Source organism: Ochotona princeps, chromosome 1 (assembly GCF_030435755.1).
Source record: "Ochotona princeps isolate mOchPri1 chromosome 1, mOchPri1.hap1, whole genome shotgun sequence".
NCBI lineage: Eukaryota > Metazoa > Chordata > Mammalia > Lagomorpha > Ochotonidae > Ochotona > Ochotona princeps.
This window is the reverse complement of record NC_080832.1, coordinates 51,423,973-51,433,544: the sequence shown is the minus strand read 5'-3', so window position 1 is coordinate 51,433,544 and position 9,572 is coordinate 51,423,973. Positions and strand designations below refer to the sequence as shown.

The following is a 9,572-nucleotide window of genomic DNA, read 5'->3' as shown; positions in this document are numbered from 1 at the left end:
CCAGTGCAATGGCTCAGTATCTAATCCTTGCCTTGCATGCAACAGGATCCCAAATGGGAACCAGTTCATATCCCGGCAGCTCCACTTCCCATCCAGCTCCCTGCTTGTGGCCTGGGAAAGCAGTCAAGGACGGCCTCAAACCTTGGGACCCTGCACCCATGTGGGAAAACCGGAAGAGGCTCCTGGCTCCTGGCTTCGGATTGATTCAGTTCTGGCTGTTGCAGCTACTGGAGGAGTGAATCATTGGATAGAAGATCTTTCTGTAAATCTTTCATTCCTCCTTTGTGTAAGCCTGCTTTTCAAAGAAAAATACAAAAATCTTAAAATAAAAAAGTTTCCTAGTCCAGGCTTTGATCATCCTTGTTCTATGAAAGAATCGGTGTCATCAGCCACAGTTTGTTTGGATCTGAGTTGGAGAACCTAATAGAAGCTGTCATGTCAGGTTCAGTTTGTTCTGTGAGAAAGTACTAAAACCCGGCAGCCTTGGGTGGAGGAGGCTGGCCACTGTGGAACCTGTTTCCACACAGTGTCTATTGTCTCAAGTGAAACTGCCCAAGGCATTCCTGAAACCTTATCTGGAGCAATATGATAGCTGGGGAGCTGTTCCCACAATAGCCAGAGGCCAAAATATTTTGATTCCCTCTTGTTCCCAAACCTGAAGCTGTTGTGTGGTTCTCCTGCCCTGTGCAGCAGAACTTCTCAGCTTTGCTATGAATGTGAATTTTGGAAAAAGTCACAGCTTAGAGATGACATGCTAGGAAATGAAATATGTGTGAGATGTGTGGGATTCTCTGCTGTGAAACGTGACTCAGTCCCAGGCTTCAGCTTACTATTCAAAAAATTCACTTTTTAATTGGGGGATCCTCATACCTCCTATATTCATCTTACTTTCAATCACAGACTTCGCAAGAAGAGAATGTTAACACAGAATGTTGTAGAATGGAAAGTCACTCCTTCTCCTATTTTTTTCTTCCCCATCTACCCAATATCCTGTCCCGGAGATTCTGCCAGTTGCTGCTACAAATTTCCAGAGTATACACAGGTCTGTGCAGGTCCATATGTGGGTATCCCTTAGGACCTTCATTAAAAAGAAAAAACCTATTGTTTGTATATATATATTTAAAAATCAGAGTTACAAAGAGGGGCAGGAGAGACAAAGAAAGAGAAAGAGAGATCTTATTCTTACCAGTGGACTCTCCATATGACTGGAACTGGGAGCTTCTTCCATGTTTCCTCTGTGGATGCAGGGACCCCAGGACTTGGGCCAGCCTTTGCTGCTTTCCCTGGTGCATTGGCAAGGAACTGGATCAGAAGTGGAGAGCTGGAACTGGAGCCCATATGGGAAACCTGCAGCGTAGATCACAGATGGCAGCTTAACCCAGTAGCTAGTCAATTTCTTAAAATTGTGTGGCTCCTGCGATTCACCTCAGTGACCCTGTCTGCAAGTTACCCCACAAGAGCACTTCCTGTGGCCCTCAGAGCTATACACCACCCATCCCCCATCCCTCCTCCTGCCACGCCCCTCTTGGGTCTCTTTGGACTAGTGCTGGCTGTAAGCACAGAGATGCGCTATTTTGTACATCAATACATTGCGTTTGTTTTTCTATATTAATACATTTTTACCTCTTCTTTGTTAAGATTTTTTTTTTTAATCGGAAAGTCATATTTACAGAGAGAAGGACAGAGAGAGAGAGAGAAAGATCTTACATTTGCTGGTTCACTCCCTAAATGGCTGCAACAGTTGGAACTGAGTGATCCAAAGCCAGGAGACAGGAGTTTCTTCCAGATCTCCCAAGTGAGTACACGGTCCCAAGGCTTAGGGCTGTCCTCCACTGCTTTCCCAAGCCACAAGTAGGGAGCTGGGTGGGAAGTAGAGCAGCCAGGATACGAACTGGCACCAATCCCAGCGCTTGGGAGGGGAGTATTAGCCAACTGAGTCCCTTGTTTATTCTTATGTTAACTTTTTTGTATATTATATTCACACTTAACTCACAGATAATAATTACAAAATGTTGTATTTATTTGAAAGGCAATGAGATGACAAAAACAGAGGAAGTGAGAGAGTAAGAGAAAGATCTTCCCCTACTGGTTTACTCCTCAAGTAGCTGCAACAGCTAGGACTAGGCCAGGCCAAAACTAGGACCCAGGAACACAAATCTAGGTCCCACGCATGGGTAGCAAGGACTCAAGTACTTAAGGCATTACTGCTGTCTCCCAGGAAACTGAGCCAAGAGCAGGGAGGGGGCTTGAACCCAGGCAGTACAATTTGGAAAGGCAGTAGGGGTTCCCAACTGGTGTCTTTAACACTGCTTCAAAGTCCTGCCCCCAGAAAAATACTTTATTTCCTTCCTTCCCTGCCTGTTCCACCTCTCCTTCCTTCCTTCCTTTGAATTGTCCTTCAACCTCCAGGCAAATGAAGGTGATAAAACACAGAGAAGGCAGTGTTGGGGTCTGATCAGAGGCAGGTACAGAAGCCTGGGAGGGAGGCCTGCGCCAAGACTGGAACAATGTCGCTACGGGCCCAGCCCTTTCTTGTACAGAACATGTGCTCAAAATGTGCTGGCAATTGCATTCAGAGATTTATATAAATCTTTTTTTTAAAGGATTTTATTTCTTTCTATTTGAAAGACATATTTACAGGGAGAAGGAAAAAGAGAGAGAGACACAGAAGGATCATCTTTCATCAGCTGATTCATTCCTCAAATGGCTGCAACAGCTGGAGTTGAGCTGATCTAAAACCAGGAGTCAGGAACTTCCTCTGGGTCTCCCATGTGAGTGCACCAGTTCCTGATAAGCACCTTTAACATTTTTTATAAAAGATTTTTTATTTATTTTTATTGGAAAGGCAGATATACAGACAGGAGGAGCTTCTGTCCAATGATTCACTCCCCAAGTGGCCGCCATGGTCAAAGCTGAGTGGATCTGAAGGTAAAAGCCCAGAGCCTCCTCTGAGTCTCCCATGCGGGTGCAGGGTCCCAAGGCTTTGGGCCGTCCTCGACTGCTTTTCCCAGGCCACAAGCAGGGAGCTGGATGGGAATTGGGGTGGTCAGAATTTGAACTGGCGCCCATTTGGGATCCCGGTGCATGCAAGGCAAGGACCTTAACCACTAGGCTACCGTGCCAGGCCCTGATAGCACCTTTAAAGGTAGGTTGTTTATGGATCATTATGATCATCCTCAAATATTTCACACCTTTGTGATGAGGGCCCCTTGCTTTCAGGATACAATCTGACTTTAAGTACTTTCTCTCTTTGTTGAGCTGGAAACCAAAAAATAGCCATGCGGACCCTGCACAAGGTGCTAAGTTACCTCGACGGTACCATAAAGAGCAGACAGTCACCACTGAAGGCTGTGGCAGCCAATCCATGTCTCATGAACCTGCCCTGACCCCTGAAGACAGGAGAGGACCAAATATATAACGAGGTAAGGAAAAGCAAAAATTTTAGGTGATAAACATTGTACCAATATTATGTGATTTAATGAGAAAGGCCTTTAACAACCAGCTTTTCCTTGCAGACATGGAGGCTTGTCTACCAGTCAGGTGACACTTATTGAATATCTATTATCTGCAGAGCATGATGCAAGGTGCAAAGGCTATGGATGCGACAGGGTGTGACTCCTGCCCACCAGGGGATTACAGTGCCTTGAGACTACCCCCATGGAAACACCTTGCGTAAGGGCTCAGCTGCAACCAAGATGGGAACAAAGCCTTCCCGGGTGTCACACTGTCACGCAGCCTCCCTCCAGAGCACAGAAAGCCATTTGATGGAAAATTCTGACACAAGATCTCAATCGTGGATGACATCAGGTGGATAAAAGCGTGACTGTGACTCGTGTTACTGAGACAATGACACCCAGTTTTATCCTATCCTCCTTAACATCACTCTCGTTGCAACTGGTTTCTGCCAGCTCCCATCTTGCTTGTTCCTGAGAAGCATGCTCTGCTGAAAGGATCCAGGAGCATGTAATCCAATCTCATTTTTTTTTTTTAATTGAGGCAGCTGAGGTCTGTTAAAGAACGTACCCAGGGGGCTCGGCAGCGTGGCCTAGTGGCTAAGGTCCTCACCTTGATCCCATATGGCCGTTGGTTCTAATCCCGGCAGTTCCACTTCCTCTCTGTCTCTCCTCCTCTCAGTATGTCTGACTTTGTAATAAAAATAAAATAAATCTTTAAAAAAAAAAAAAAAGTACCTAGGGTCATAAAGCTTTTTTTTTTTTTTAATTTTCCCTCATGGCTCTGATATGTTGAGAGGCAATATATTTCTTTTTTTTTTCTTTATATTTTTGTTAAGATTTATTTATTTTTATTGCAAAGGCAAATATAGAGAGAAGGAGAGACAGAGAGAAAGATCTTCTGTCCCCTGGTTTGACCCAAGTGGCCACAATGGCCACAGTTGAGCCAATCCGAAGCCAAGAACCAGGAACTCCTTTCAGGTTGGCCATGACTTTGGGCCATCCTCCACTGCTTTCCCAGGCCATAAGCAGGAAGCTGGGTGGGAAGAGGAGAAGCTGGGTCATGAACCAGCACCCACATGGGATCCCAGCGTGTGCAAGGCGAGGATTTAGCCACTAGGCTATCATGCTGGGTTCAAGAGGCACTATATTTCATCTTTATATTGAACTTAGTCTGTTTAGGATGTCTGAAACTTCCTACCATTCATACCTTCACCCCTATTAGTTGTGTAATTTTTTTTTAAGAACTCTCACCCATGTCTTCTGTAAGGGCGGCAGAGGCCCAAGCACTTGGGTCATCGTCCACTATCTTCCAAGATGGCATTAACTTAGCAGAGAACGAAATCAGAAGTAGAACAGCTGGGACTTGAACCTGGCGCTCTAGTTTGGGATGGTGGCAAAAGAGGTGAGGCTTCCATTGCTCCACAATACTGGCCTCAGGAATGCAATGCTTTCCACGGCAGTTAAAGAAGTTTTGAGGGCCAGTGTTGTGGCTCTTGATGTTGGATTGGCCCAACACCGGCTGTTGCAGGTTATTTGGGGAGTGAACTAGGGAATGGAGGATCTCTGTCTTTCCATCTTTTTCTGTTATTCTGCCTTTCTGCACATATATATAATATATTAAATATATACGTATATATACATTTTAATTTAAGACTATATGTATGTCTTTATAGGCATACTATCATGGCATAGTAGACTAATCATTCTATGTCTGTGACACCAAAATTCCGTATGAGCGCCGGTTCTTGTCTCAGCTGTTCCACTTCTGATACAGCTCCTTGTTTATGGCCTGGGAAAGCAGCAGAGGATAGCCCAAGGCCTTGGGCCCCTGCACCCATGTGGAAGACCCAGAGGGAGTTCCTGGCTCCTGGCTTTGGATCAGCTCAGCTCAAATCATTGGGGTCATTTGAGGAGTGAACCAGCTGATGGAAGATGTTTCTCTGTCTCTCCATCTCCCTAAAGACTGGATTTTGCTGCAATCCATGAAATAGATATCAAGTCCCTATGATCTAAACTGTGTCCTGCTTGACACCAAAGGACATGGGAGTAAGCCAGGGTCTTGTGTCCTCTCATGTTGCTTATCCAATCGTGGGCAATGCTTCCCAGAACATAAGTTTCTTGAAAGATACATGAATCCTGCTAAGTAGCCTGATTAAGTAAAATGTTTTTTCCTCCTCTCAAAGTGCATGCAAGGCTCTCAGGGGCTTCGAGGAGCCATGAGGCCCCTGAATACCCTCAAGTTAACAGAGTGACCTCCAAAAACAAAGGTATATGATGAATTAGTATGTGAGTTTTGTGGCCCTGAAGCAAGTATTTCTCCTTTAAAAACCAAGAAAATAGGGATGGGCATTTGGCATGGTGCCTGGGCTGCTGCTTGGGAAGCTGGTATGCTATGTCAGACTGCCTGGGTTTCAAGTCCTTGCCCTACTTCCAATGAGACATTCCTGCTCATCGTTGGTTCCCTGTCACCTCTATGGGAGACCAGAATTGAGTTGTTGACTTCAGCCCAGCCCTGGCTGTTGGGGGAGTGAACCAGTGAATTGGGAAGTTCTCTCTCTCTCTCTGTCTCTCTCTCATTCTGTCTCTGTGTGTTTTTCAAAATGAAGACATTTTTAAAAGAAACAAGTTAGATATGTAATACATGAGAAAATAAATACAAGCTAAAAGTAGAGCATGAGAGAATTCAGTTGAGATGATACCTATTTGGTATGCGACATCGTTTTTACAAATGAATAAGGTGAAACCTAGCAAGAGGAAGATTCTATGACAATGCCTTTGATTCTTCTTCATGTTGGAAATCTGTTTACTGTTGGGGCTTCATCCCTAGGCGGTTGCTATCCTGCCTCATTCAAAGTCTGCACAGAAACATGTTGATGTACAAATCATAGCCTCATAAATAATGCATCACATTCGGTTGCATCACCCACTGTTTGATATCTTCCTACACCTTTGAATACATAAAAAGATGAGCACCCGGGTACTGGACAAATATTAAATGACAAATGACACTACATTCTTACGACTGGCAACAGGTTAGCTGGAATTTTTTTTCTATTAGTTCTTTAGGCTATCAACATAGTAAAAATAAAATGTAAAGTGTGTTTTATTTATATTCATATTATAAACTATTTATCTTCAAAGATTAACCAAAGTTATATTGTCATCAGAAAATGACAGTAACTTCACAATTAGACACGATTAAAACAGTAAGTTATGGGGCCAGCACAGTGGCTTTTAAAGTTAATCATCTGCCTGCAGTGTTGGCATCCTATATGGGTGCCAGTTTGAGTTCTGGCTGCTCCACTTCCTATCCAGATCCCTGTTAACATGCCTGGAAAAGCAATTGAGGATGGTCCATGGCCTTGGGACCCTGCACTCACATAGGAGACTCAGAAGAAGCTCCTGGCTCCTGGCTTCAGATTGGCCCAGTTTCTGCTCTTGAGGCCATTTGGGGAGTGAATCAGCAGCTGGAAGATCAATCTCTCTCTGCCTCTTCTCCTCTCTTTCTCTGTTACAAATCCTTATAAATAATAATGACGATGATAAAATACAAGCTTGGCTTAAGCAGATGATTTTGCTCTCAGATTATCTGATGTTGACCTGTGTAATCCCTTCCTCCTCCAAGGCACTATGTCCCATGAACTGACTAAAGGTCACGTGTCATTGCGGACTCTCCTTTATCCGCAGCTCAGAGATTTCTTGGCACTTCTCACAGGACAACTGCCTGTGTCCCATAATGTGATCTCCCAAAATCTGGTCCTGGAAGGCAAGAGAGTCAGGATTCACCAAGTGGTTTGAATTGAATGTGTGCAAGGAGATAGGTCAGAGGTCTACATTGGGCCTGCAGCTTCACTAAACAGAGTCAGTGCTGATGAATGTTAACCTGATTGGAAGATAGTGCAAGACTGTCAGAGGAAGAGAGAGAAATGTCTATTTAGCTCAGAACCTATCTAGAACTCTCGAATTCCATTACATGCAACAGAAGGAAACAGATAACAAAGTAAACGTAGCCATAAACTGTAACAAACAATACTAGGATGCTAGTACTGTGGTATAGTAGACTAAGCTTTCACCTGCACTGCCAGCATCCCAGATGGGCTCTACTTCCAGTTCCAGTTCCCTGTTTATGGCCTGGGAAAGCAGTGGAGGATGGTTCAAATCCTTGGGCCCCTACACCCAAGTGGAAGATCCGTAAGAAGCTCCTGGTTCCTGGCTTTGGAATGGCCTAGGTCTAGTCCTTGTGGCTGGCCACTTGGGGAGTGAACCAGCAGATGGAACACCACTCTCTCTCTGTCTCTACTTCTCTCTGTTACTTTGCCTTTCAAATTAAAAAAAAAAATTAATTCTTGTTTTTTTAGCAACAAAACTGAATTTTTAACAGAATTTGGGAGTAGTCATTTCTCTGAATCGCTCCCTTGATCTATAAACAAATACAGTTTTAATGGTTTGGTTGTTTGGTTGAAACACAGAGGGATACACAGGCAGGATCCTCCTATTCATTTGTTAAGGGCTGCAACAGGCCAAATGCAGAAACCAGGAACTCAGAGTATCCTACATGGGCCACAGGGACCCAGGGACTGGAGAACCTGCCACCTCCCAGGGTACACATCAATAGGAAGCGGATCCCTGGAACAGGTGTAGTTCAGACAGCTCACTACGAGATCCAGGTGTCCTGAGCAGCACCCCAAGCCCACACCAAACACCTACCAGACAATTTTAGTTTCATTCTACTTCTCAAAGTGGAAGAAAATGCTTTGGTGTCCAAGGGCAAAGTAAGGGGGTGGGCGGAAGACAGCTTGACTGAGCTCAGCAAATCTCTGAAGAGCAAAATAGGGACGTGTATTCTCCCAACTCCTAGAGCATCCAACGTGTTAATTGTTCTTACAGCTAGATCTTTATCGCCTATTGTTCAAGTCAGAAGATGCTACAATTTGAAAATGATGCTATTAAAAATGATGATTATCTGTCTGAGTAGGTGGTGCTGAAAAGACCGATACTCGATAGTGGATTACTCCACAGTCAGTGGGTGCAGTCCATTTTTTTTTTCTTCCAGTTAAGAATTAAGCTGGGAAGAGAAGTATCTGCCACCTACTTTCAGATGGCTCAGGGTAAAATGGTGCATATATAAATAGATAAGGCAAAGGCAATCTGGGGATTCTTTGTACTATCCTTGGAACTTTTCTGTGTATCTGAAACTGTATTTTAAAACCTGCAGGTAGAATGAAGGTTTGTGCAAATGAAATACAATGTTTATGAATGATAGGAAAGTAGAAAAACTCATCAGGACCAGTGTTGTGATGTGCAGGTAAAGCTGCCCATAGCTCATCAGGTACAGTCTTCCAGTCCAGTTCCTGCAGATGCACCTGGGAAAGCAGCGGATGATGGTCCCAGTGCCAGTCACATGGGAGGCTCAGGTGGAATTCCTGGCTCCTGACTTTGGCCCGGCCCAGCACCAGCCTTTGCAGCCATTTGGGGCATGAACCCACACATGCAAGATCGCTCTCTCTCTTTAATTATTTCTTTTTTTCTTTTTAAGGTTTATTTTATTTTTATTACAAAGTCAGATATACAGAGAGGAGGAGAGATAGAGAGGAAGTGGAGCTGCCGGGATTAGAACCGGCGACCATATGGGATCCCGGCACATTCAAAGCAAGGACCTTAGAAACTAGGCCACGCCACCGGGGCCCTCTCTTTAATTATTTCTCTCCCTCTGTCTCCCTCTTTATCACTCTGCCTTTCAATAAATAAATAAATTTTTTTTTAGAATGAAAAAAAAAATATGGAATGCTTCACGAATTTGCATGTCATCCTTGCACAGGGGCCATGCTAATCTTCTCTGTATCGTTCCGGAAGAGGTTCCAGGTTCCCGGCTTCGGATCGGTGCAGCACCGGCCGTTGTGGCTCACTTGGGGAGTGAATCATCGGATGGAGGATCTTCCTCTCTGTCTCTCCTCCTCTCTGTATGTCTGACTTTGTAATAAAAATAAATAAATCTTTAAAAAAAATCCATTGAAGCATCAATTAAAATGGTTAGATCTTGGGCCGGGCACAGTAGCCTAGTGGCTAAAGTCCTCATCTTGCACTCACTGGGATCCCATATGGGCGCTGGTTCTAATC

At 44.4% G+C, this 9,572-nt stretch overlaps 1 non-coding gene across 1 annotated transcript; it reads right to left on the bottom strand.

Annotated features, from left to right (window-relative positions):
• Positions 1 to 9,228: 9,228 nt before the first annotated feature.
• LOC131481994 (U6 spliceosomal RNA) lies at positions 9,229 to 9,334 on the bottom strand. Its single transcript, XR_009246699.1, has one exon. It is a non-coding gene; the product is annotated as a U6 spliceosomal RNA (small nuclear RNA).
• Positions 9,335 to 9,572: the final 238 nt, after the last annotated feature.